The sequence below is a fragment of the Girardinichthys multiradiatus genome, chromosome 19 (assembly GCF_021462225.1).
Source record: "Girardinichthys multiradiatus isolate DD_20200921_A chromosome 19, DD_fGirMul_XY1, whole genome shotgun sequence".
In the NCBI taxonomy this organism is placed as follows: domain Eukaryota; kingdom Metazoa; phylum Chordata; class Actinopteri; order Cyprinodontiformes; family Goodeidae; genus Girardinichthys; species Girardinichthys multiradiatus.
Genome location: NC_061811.1, coordinates 39,542,603 through 39,554,256, shown reverse-complemented (window position 1 = coordinate 39,554,256; position 11,654 = coordinate 39,542,603).

Sequence of the window (11,654 nt, the reverse complement as noted above, 5' to 3'; positions counted from 1 at the left end):
GAATGTTAACACTTTTTTCTTGAAAATATAATGTTAAAGGCACAACACTAGGTGACAACAAAGGGAAAAATGGAGAAAAACAGAAAAATGTTTTGATGCTCCACTGGGACCTATGAAGATGGTCTTATCATCATAAGACACAGTAGTGGTTTCATTCTGGTTCTGATAGAAATTGGAACTGGTTCTGATGGGAGCTGGTTCCTGATTCTGACAGAGGGTTCCTCCTGGATCTGGTGAAGATTTGTACCTGATTCTGATGGTTTGAACTTGTTTCTGATGGATGCTTGTACATGGGTCTGCTGTAGATTTGATCAAGGTTCTTATGGAGAATTTTGCCAGGTTCTGGTGGAGTTGGGACCTGGTTTTGATTAAGATTTCTTCCTGGTTCTGGTGAAGATTTGTACAAGGTTCTGATGGAGTTTGGGTCTGGTTCTTATAGAGGTTTATTCCTGTTTCTGATGGAATTTGGACCTGGTTCTGATACAGGGCTGTACCTAGTTCTGATACTGGTTTGTACCTGGTTCTGATGGAAATTTTTTCCTGGTTCTGGTGGAGAGTCCCTAACTTGTTCTGATGGAGATTTCCTCTTGGTTCTGGTGGAGTTTGAATCCGGTTTTGAAGGAGATTTTCTCCTTCTGATGGATTTCTGAACTGGTTCTGATAGAGTTTTCTTTCTGGTTCTGATTGAGTTTGGGTCTGGTTCTGATAGTGGGTTCCTAACTGGTCCTGATGGAGAATTCCTCCTGGTTCTGATGGAGTTTGGGTCTGGTTCTGATGGAGATTTCTTCCTGGTTCTGATGGAATTTGGGTCTGGTTCTGATGGAGGGTTCCTAACTGGTTCTGATGAAGAATTCCTCCTGGTTCTGATAGAGTTTCCATCTGATTCTGATGGAATTTGGACGAGGTTCTGATGGAGTTTGTGTCTTGTTCTGATAGAGACTTGTTCCAGGTTCTGATGCACTAACAGCCTATATGCAAAGGTCTATGAAACTGTTAGTTTAATTTAATCACTGTTGTCTAGCTGTTGGAACAGCAATACATGCTTTTTAAGTACTCGACACAAAATGGCCGCCATGTAGTTGCTTCCTATGAAGATGGTCAAAGGGTTAGGGTTCAGGTCAGGTTTAGGCCATAGAAATGAATGAAAATGAATGGAAGTCAATGCAAACTCCTCAAAAACATAGTAATCCATGAAGGTGTGTGTGTGTGTGTGTGTGTGTGTGTGTTCTTGTACTTGTTGCTGAGTGAGAACCATTTTTTGTATTTTTATCGCAAAGTGAGGACATTTTGACAAAGTGAGGACATTTTCCTGGTCCTCACTTTTTCAAATTCCGTTCTTGGGACATGGGTTAGGTTTAGGACTAGGGTATGAATTGAGTTATTGTTAGGGTTAGGGTGAGGTATTAACTAGTTAGGGTTAGGGTTAGTGTTAGGCACTAAAAATCAAGGTAAATGAATGAAAGTCAATGGAAGTAACTGAAAAGTCCTCATAAAGATAGTAAAACACGGATGTGTGTGTGTGTGTGTGTGTGTGTGTGTGTGTGTGTGTGTGTGTGTCAGGGCTTTTGTGTGTGTTATAAAACTGAAAATCTGAAAAGATTTTAATAAAGTTTGAAACCAAATTGTAGAAAAACTGTAAAAGATATCAAAAAGTTGAATTAAACAGTAATAGCAGAAGGTTGTGAAAGTATTTTAAAAGTTGAATGGTGTTTCTAGCTAAACTATGCAGAAGTAGTTAAATGGCAAAAACAGTGAAGTTTTAGCAGAATTGTTGAGGTTTCCCATTCATTTCAAATTGGAGCAAAAAAAACATAAAAAGCTGAATATTTTAAAAAGTGTAAAATGTATGAATACCAAAAGATATAGCCGGAATGTCCTGAAAGGGCTGAATATTGTGAAATTTGAACGGTTGAAATAGCACAAAGTATGCAGAAGGAGTAGCGAATCAAAAAGTGTATGGAAACAACCAGAATAAGAAGAAGAAGAAGACGGAATAATAAAGAGAAACAGGAACACTATAAGTGTGAATGCCTACAGCATTGGTGGGCCGTCTCATACTCTGTTATATAGTTGACTGTGGCCTCAGAGCTGCGACATTCCCGTCCTATCAACCGCGGTGGCCGCTGGGATTTGTAGTAGCGGACTGTCCTGGGATACAAAATGGCTGAAAACGCCAGAAGGACTGGTGGCGTCCAGCAACGTGCAAATGGTACAATATTCAGCAAAACATGGTCCAACACCATTCTTTGGAAAACAGTCTGTCCATTCTCTGTGCCCTCTTCTCTTCTGGTTCTCTCTGTACCCTCATGACCTCCCTGATGAACTCCATCATCTCCTCATATCTGTCCCTTTTCTAGAATTGTGCCGCTCAAGGTGGCAGCAGATTGGAGTAGCTCTGTTACTTTTGATTCTGATTTATTCTTTTTTTTTTTTTTTTTTGGGAACTATTCCTCTTGTGGTGGATACAGTTGATTTTTTTTTTTCTGGTACCAAGGAAAACTCACCCATCAGTCCTCAATGACTATAGACCTGTTGCCCTGACATCCCACATCATGAAGGTCCTAGAGAGACTCCTGTTGGCCCACCTGAATAAGCAAACAGTAAAGCATCAGGACCCCCTTCAGTTTGCTTATCGCTGTGGAGTTGGAGTTGAAGATGCCATCATACACCTGCTTCAACAAACCCACAGTCATCTGGACAAAGCCAGCAGCACTGTGAGCATCATGTTCTTTGATTTCTCCAGTGCATTTAATACAATCCAACCTGATTTGCTTTGTCAGAAACTCCAGAAGACTCAGGTGGAGGCCTCAACAATCTCCTGGATCAAAGACTACCTGACAAACAAACCACAGTTTGTGAGACTGAAGGGTTATGAGTCTAACCAGGTAGTCAGCAGCACAGGAGCACCACAGGGGACTGTACTCTCACCATTCCTTTTCACTCTGTACACCTCAGACTTCCAGTACAAGACACACTCCTGTCATCTGCAGAAATACTCGGATGATTCTGCAGTTGTGGGGTGGATCAGAGATGGACAAGAAGCTCAGTACAGGAAGGTGGTGGACCGCTTTGTGGCATGGTGTGGAAACAATCTTCTCATTTTGAACGTGACTAAAACAAAGGAGATGATTGTAGATTTTAAGAGAAACAGGAATAAGTCAAAAGCTATTTCCATCATGGGAGAAAAAGTGGAGGTGGTGGAGGAGTATAAATACCTCGGTGTTCACCTGAACAACAGACTAGAGTGGAAATGCAACTGTGAAGCCATCTACAAGAAGGGACAGAGCAGACTGTACTTCTTGAGGACGCTTAGGTCCTGTGGTGTTTGTAGCAAGATGCTGCATATCTTCTATAAGTCTGTTGTGGAGAGTGTGATCTCTTCTGCCATCAGCTGCTGGGGAAGCAGCATCAGAGCCAGGGACGTAAAAAAGCTCAACAAGGTGATAAAGAAGGCTGGCTCTGTTCTGGGGACTCCTCTGGAACCTCTGGAGATTATTGTGGAAAGACGGATTCTTCATAAAATGAAGAACATTATGGAGAACCCTGAGCATCCTCTTCCTGAGACTGTCCTACAACAACAGAGTGTCTTCAGTCAGAGGCTTCTTCAGATCTGCTGTAAGACGGAGCGCTACAGGAGATCCTTCCTGCCCACAGCAATCAGCATCTACAACGGCTCTTTGAAGAAACCTTCATAATGAGCTACAACAACATTTCCTTTGGGATTAATAAAGTATTTTTGAATTGAATTGAATTTCTTTTCTGTACCCTTCCTGCTGGCTCACTGTCTTCCTTCTCCATCTGGTTGCACACCGCTCCGATTGGCCCTGGAGTGTCCTCAGGGATGGAGGCAATTAGGACAGGAGGTGTTGTGGCAGGCCTCTGTCCCACCACTTCATCCATAAGGACAAACCAGGGCCAAGTACCAGCAGTGGGCTTTTCACTGACTCCCTCTCCTGGCCCTGGATACTTACAATCCTAAGGTTAGAAGGAAGAAAAAAAGAGTTGACTAAACAGAGAAACCAATAAGACTTTTAGAAATATTTTTTTATTTGTGTGTGACATGAGAACTTCTGAACATACTTTATATTTCCTTTTCATATATTCCCACTTTTTTTTGGGCCTGCAAGGGGGTGACCTTCCCCTGTTGGCCCATCTTCTCCAGAATTGTCCTAAACAGGCAAAATGAAAGAGGGAAAACCAAAAGAAGTATGTTAATCACTAGATGGATATTTATGAAAGTTAGAAAGATAGGAGTTTTTGAAACTGGACAGAAACTGACTGCAAATAATGTTGTTATTGTACCTCCAAGCCGCGGTGGCTGAGTTTTTAGCTCCAGCAAAAAGGTGGTTTTTCTCACCCCTGAACTTAATAAACTGGCCCGTCTGCTCCTTTGTCCCTAAACAACAAAAAAACCCATCTTGCTTAATATCAGTGTAAAAAAAGCCTTTTTTAATTTTACATTTGTCTTAATTTGCAGAACATAATAAAATATTTCTATGCAAATGCCTAAAACAAGCTCTTTCAAACTTTTCACTTCTTTACTGAGATTTGCTTGCATTTGAAAGTGTATTTCTCTTCAGCTGTACCTGGAATCATGAATTATAATGCTAGCTGAATTATAAATACACTTTTAACAACACATATAGCACATTTCTTCATCAAAATTGAATATTTAAAAGCTTATTTATTCTCAATCACACTCTCCGGCGAAACGGTAAGATTACATAAAACTGTCCATTTATTCAGGTTAACTTTAATATCACCTGCAATGTCAAATCGACTTACATGAACAAATGACACAATACATTAAAATAATGCTAACACAAACTGTTAGAAATCACTTGTGTTTAATGTTCACTGTGATGACCGCCAGCAGGAGCTCAGTCCCGTCAGATCTCTGCCGGTCTAGCCTGCTGGCGGAGGCAAGTGGGCAGTTAGTATCGGATCGGAAAACTCCGAACACGTTGGAGCACGTTTGAAACTAAGCGATGTCCTGATAAATCAAGCAGATTTTTCACGTCTACACAGTTATATACCCGCACTAAAAACATTGTAAAAGTTAATTTGTGTCACAGAAAGTGTAATTTTTCACAGTTTACTCACAGCTTTTGCCACTGTGGTCCGCCATGGCTGCCCCTGCTTGACCAATCCGCTTCGACCCGCAATGAATCATGGGGAAAGATGGACCGCGAAGGATACTCACATTGCATCCTTCAAATCGGGCAAAAGAAGGACACATTTTTCTGCCGCATTTGACAGACCTTCTGCACTGCACTGTGACGTAATTGGCCCACACGTACGGACTTGGAAGGATCCAGCCCCTGAATAGGGACACACCCTCGGCCTGCACATGGATCCTCCTCCTTCCTGTTTATTGACCAATAGTAGAGGAGCTGGAGAGAAGAAGGCAGCACTCCTCATTTGCATAATGAAGGAGAAATGCATACGGTAAAGGAAAAAGAGAGACGAGGAAATGTAAAAAGAACAAAGGCATGTGTAAGGAAAAGGAAAAAGAAAATATATACATTTCTTGATGAAAACGCATGTCTAAGGAAAGGGAAAAAGAAAATATATACATACCTTGATGAAAACGCATGTCTAAGGAAAAGGAAAAAGAAAATCTATACATTTCTTGATGAAAACGCATGTCTAAGGAAAAGGAAAATATATACAATTCTTTATGAAAATGCATGTCAAAATCATTAATGCACATTGATACAAATCACAAACTGATAAGGTTAGTGAACTTAACAATTAACATGCATTTCATTGTGCGTTTGTAATAATAAGATTTTTTTTACCCAAAGTCTTTCCTTTTTCAATAAAAGTACAATATTGTCCTTTTTGGAGGCATAGATGGTTTCTCCAGAAAGGTACTGTATCTGCCAACAAGAAAGATTGTTTTACCATAAGGTAGAAGCATAAAGCTATAACATATTTGGTAGAGCCATTAGGGGGCGCTCAGGGAGCTGCTCAAATGTATTGATAAGGTGTGTCAATTAAGCGCAGGTGTGGCACAAATGAGCACACGGTTTTGAGCGTGCTTGTGGGAGCCAAGGACGTTTGTGTATGTATCACTTCATATTCACCAAACAAACAATAAATGGATTGGCATATCCGACTGGACTTCAACAAGCACCGCGCTTCATTTTGTAACAGAAACCTACCACAGATGCACGCTTAAGACCAGTAAAAGCACCACTACAATATTATTTTTGAGTGTCTAGTCTAGAAAGCTGTAAAACATACAATTAACTAGTGCATCCTAAAAGGAATTATGGTTACATATTATATAACCATATGTATTCACCGCAATTATTGTATTCATTATAGAAGCAAACAGTTATATGCTATATTGTTTGAATCATTTAAAATTATTTTACCTTAGCATACAGCTTTATGAGGTAGATAACCATCTAAATGTTGGAGAAAAGATCAGCTTACTTTGCATTCTTTTTTTTTTTGGAAACAACAGGAAATCTTACCCTTAACGTACTAATGTTTAAAATACTCTTAGCTGAAAGTTAAACGTAATTTCACTATTTTTATGTGCTTTTTGCATTGTCATTTATATACTGTAATCTAGATCATGTACCTAAGAGTGTCCAACAACATTCTGGCCTCAACAACCCTGGCGTTTTTTACTTAAGCAGTACAAACGTTTAGTTTGCCACAAAGGTAAATATAAATCTTGTCTGCATTTTTTTGTTTTAAGAAAGTAATCAAAGAAACAGATCTATAGTCATTGAACAGGACTATGTAACCACTGTGTAAAGCAGAATATCTAAACAATCTTTTATAGGGTTCGTGGAGATCGTGGTGTGGAGAATGTGGCACACTTTTGTTTTCTGCCCAGGGAACAGAAAGGAGTTGCTTCATTGCAGGCAAAAGTGTCCACAACCAGATGTCAGTTAATTTACTCCTCTATATCAATGTTTTTGTGCACAGGGTTTGTGCACAGTCTGGAAAAGAATGAAATTTGAAATAAGTATTTTACAGGTTTTGGATAAGTATTAAAAAGAAAATACAAGTATGTTGAACAATTTGTATGTCACACTTTATTCCCTAGCCCGTTGCCTAATCGTGTTCTACCCTCTTTGTGTCTTTGTTATGTTTTATTCCTTGTATAAGTTCCCAGTATGTTCCTATCAGTTGACCTTAATTTTATTTTATTTTGTCTTTTCCTAAACGTCATCCTATCTTTCTTTTATTGTGTCCCAATTACCAAACAATTCACATTCAGTTTATTATTCAATTTGGTTAAAAAAAACCTAGCAGATTGCTTCCAGTCATTGACCAGTAGCATTTACTCCTCCTACATGAGTACATTCCTTTCATTTTCTGTTTTTTACAGGTAGCCTGAATAAAGTAATTGGCAGATATAATTACCCTCCATAAATGCTGAGTGAACTTTAGTATTTTTTTTTAGCTACTGGTATCTCAGTAAACGTTAACCTAAAGTAGGAAACCTGCATATAGTACTACAAATTAAATGTTAGGATAGGGTCTCAACCGTTATGTACAGTCTTTATTTTCTGAATCTGGATCATTATGAGTCTAAAAGGTATTTTTATTAGCAAACCTCGTACCCTAATCAATTGTCAACATAATAATTATAATTTCTCAGATTATTTATTGCTAGAAATATTTAGCTGGTTTTTAGTAAAAAAGATTTACATAGTATTGTATCTATCTATGCTTTTATACACTGATCCATAAGTGTCTCTACATTCCCTTACACCTTGTTCTTTTGCATTGTTTGCTGTTATTTCAGCTTTTAACCTTGTTCTCTCTTTTCTCTTCCTAGAAGCTACACCTGGCCTGGCTCTTTGTCTGTCTGTGACACCTTTCTGGAGAGGGGAATCGTCCGAGCTTCTGCTGGCATCAACTTAAAGCTCACCCTCTACCGATGATCCACATAGCCCTGTCTTTTAGTGTTTTACCCTTTCTCTCTCCTAGACATGGAAATTGACTGAGCTTTTACTGTAACTAATTATATGTGCTCTCTTTCAGACTCTAACCTTGAAAACTGGCTCAGAGTTTATCTGTTCTTTCTTTCTAGGTGAAACGACTAAAGGAGCTACATCCATTAACATTTACTTTTCCTTCCCATAGAAAGTACTTCTGGATCAGTGCTTCTGTGTTCTTTTTGTGTCTCTGCTCTGTTCTCTCAAACCCCCAGTCGGTCGTGGCAGATTGCCGCTCACACTGAGCCTGGTTCTGCTGGAGGTATCTTCCTGTTAAAAGGGAGTTTTTCCTCTCAACTGTCGCTACATGCATGCTCAGTATGAGGGATTGCTGCAAAGTCAACGCCAGTGACTGTCCACTGTCTCTACATGCTCATCCGGGAGGAGGGAATGCTGCAAGTCACTCACTGGATGCAATCTGCTGGGTTTCCTTAGATAGAAAAACTTTTTATCCAATTTGAATAAAAAGCTAACTCCGACTGCACTGTTCAATTGTTAGGATTAATTGGAATGTATGTACCTGACTGTTGTGAAGTGCCTTGAGACAACATGTGTTGTGAATTGGCGCTATATAAATAAAACTGAATTGAATTGAATTGAGTGAGGTGAAAACCGTCCTTGGAGCTTCAGGGAGTGAAAAATGTATACAGGCAAAACAGTAGGCTGAATTGTTTGACTGTGAGTACTCCAACCAAGGATTAGATTTGTACCAGTCACTGCGGAAGCTTCTTCTGGCACCTCCTTGGAGGCGCCTCACACCAGGACTTGGATGTCTTGAGAAGCAACAAGTTAAAAACTGAAACATAACTGAACTAACTATAAAATTTAACAAACATTAGAAACACAAATTAGCACACTCACTGATCAGTTAACCAACAGGCTGTGTTAACAAGGCACAGGATAACATTTTTGATTATTTCATAATGTCAAAATTTCTTATAGAAAGCAAAACTAATAATTGGAATTAATACAGTATTATTTTAAAGAGATCTGAACTACATCTCTTTTATTGTACTGTCCTTCATATTTCTTATTTTGATATAACTCAGCATCCAGTAATATTTCCATACCATGTGGACCAGCTCAACTGGAGATGTTTGGTGATGTCACTTTTCCTTCACTGTCTGACCCCTGCATGTTGTCTAATCTCTCTCTTTCTCCCTCTCTCTCTCTTGGACATTCTCTCCCTCTTCCACCTCATCACAGCTGCGCATTTCTACCACTGCCTCCTGTTCCTGATCACCTTGGCCTTGCTCTCTATCACATTTCTGTTGCTCTTCTCTCTCTCCTTCCACCTCATCTCCTCCGTCAACCTAGTTAGTCTCCATTTCACTCACCTTCCTCTTTGGTGAAAAGAAATTAGAGATGCTACCTCTCCTGTTCATTTCTACGGTACCCGTGAAGAGACATGGGGAGATTTTTTTTCTTTTGTGTCCCCACGCAATACTTTTTGCATTCTCACGCAATAGTCTTTGCGTTATCCCACAATACCTTGTGGGATAGTTTCCAAACCAGAGAACTGCAAAAATGAAACAAACACTACACCCGTTTTTGAGATTTATTGAATTTTTATTTGAAATCGGCCTTAAATAAAAGGATATTCAATCAGACTTAAAGACAGTTATTATCCACAAGCTGTCAGACTACTGAACTCTGGACAATAATACTGCACTAAACCACGTGATATTAGCTAATTGCTGCTGCACGATGTGTATTTTTATTGGACGGCATTAGTGCTTTTGTTTTTATAGTGAGTTGAAAGGGGTTTTCCTATCCCAAGCATTTCATTGCATTGTTGACTGTGTGTTAACCGGCATATGACAAATACACCATACCATAGCACTGCCATATCAGTGCTGTTTGTTTTATGAGCATTTGTGTCATGTGTGTTGATGTTCCAAAATGTACAGCTTTCTCAAGGTGATTAACAACTTTTGCGAGGGAACACAAACGTACTGCGTGGTAACCCAAAAGGTATTGTGAGCAAACTCAAAAGTATTGCGTGGGGACACAAAAGAAAAAAAATCTCCACATGTCTCTTCATGGGTACCGTACATTTCTGTAAGATTTACAATGTTTTCTGTACAAACATTATCAGCTTTTCTGCCTTGCACAGAACTAATACCAGACGTTCTATACATGTCACAAAATATTTTTCTTCCATTTTTATTGTCTCAATATCAGCTGCACAACTTTTAGCAACAAGCTTCAATTATTATTCCATTTCTTAACACAGTGTAGTTAGTTCTTACCTCTTTCCTGTTGTGTTACTGCTGTTTGTCCTTGCGCCTTCCCCATCATGGGAGAAAAAGTGGAGGTGGTGGAGGAGTATAAATACCTCAGTGTTCACCTTAGACAACAGACTGGAATGGAGATGCAACCGTGAAGCCACCTACAAGACGTGACAAAGCGGGCTGTACTTCTTGAGGAAGCTTAGGTCCTTCAGTGTTTCCAGCAAGATGCTGCATATCCTCTATACGTCTGTTGTGGAGAGTGTGATCTCTTCTGCCATCATCTGCTGAGGTAGCAGCATCAGAGCCAGGGACTTAAAAAAGCTCAACAAGCTGATAAAGAAGACTTGCTCTCTTTAGGGGACTCCTCTGGAGATCATTGTGCAAAGAAGGATTCTTTATAAAATGAAGAACATTATGGAGAACCCTGAGCATCCTCTTCATGAGACTGTTGTACAACAAGAGTGTCTTCATTCAGAGGCTACTTCAGGTCTGCTATAGGACCGCTACAGGAGACCTTTCCTGCCATCAGCCATCACCATCTACAACAGCATTTTGAAGAAACCTGCGTAAAATGAGCTTCAGCAATATTTAATTTCCCTTGGGAATGAATAAGGTAGTTTTGAATTGAACTGAAAAAAACAAGCTGCACAGAATTGTAAAACATGCAGGGAAGGTGATTGGCTGAGAGCAAAAATCACTAGAAGTTCTTTACCAGACAGCAGTGAGCAGAATGGCCAGGTCCATTATTAAAGATGTGGACCATGCCTTATCCGATGAGTTTAGACTGATGCCCTCCAGATGTCATTATAGAATGCCCCGAGCAACAAAGGTGTATAAGGATTTGTTTGTGCCAAATGCAGTCAGCTTTTTGAACAAGGGCTATAAGAGCCAGAGTATAAGCACATGAAAGTAGTTTTTATCACTTATTGTCTGTTTTAGTGTGATGTAATGTGGTTGTAACTTGTGAAGATGAACCAAAGATAAGTTTTCACTTATGTGGACAATAAAATCTATCTATCTATAGAGCACAGATGTTCAGGTCTTCTTTGGAGATGAAACAGTGCACCAAGAGTTGGTTTTTATAACAAGTTCAGGGCTGCACAAATGTAGCTCAGAGAGAAACTGGAGAGAACAAGTACTTGATACACTGTCGATTTTGCAGTTTTTCCCACTTGCAAAGCATGTAGAAGTCTTTAATTTTTATCGTAAGTACTCTTCAATTGTGACGTAATCAAAAACAAAAATCCAGAAAATCACATTGTGTGATTTTTAAGTAATTGATTGCACCATACAGTAATCTGTGTTTTATGCTTTAAATCTCGTGAATGCACGGCACAAATCCTAACAAAACATGAAGAAAAATAAAAAGCTCAATATCTGTGGTTTAGTCTGAAAGTATTGAAAAGATTCTATGCTGTAAATGTGTCACATTTTTTATCTTTCATTTTTATTA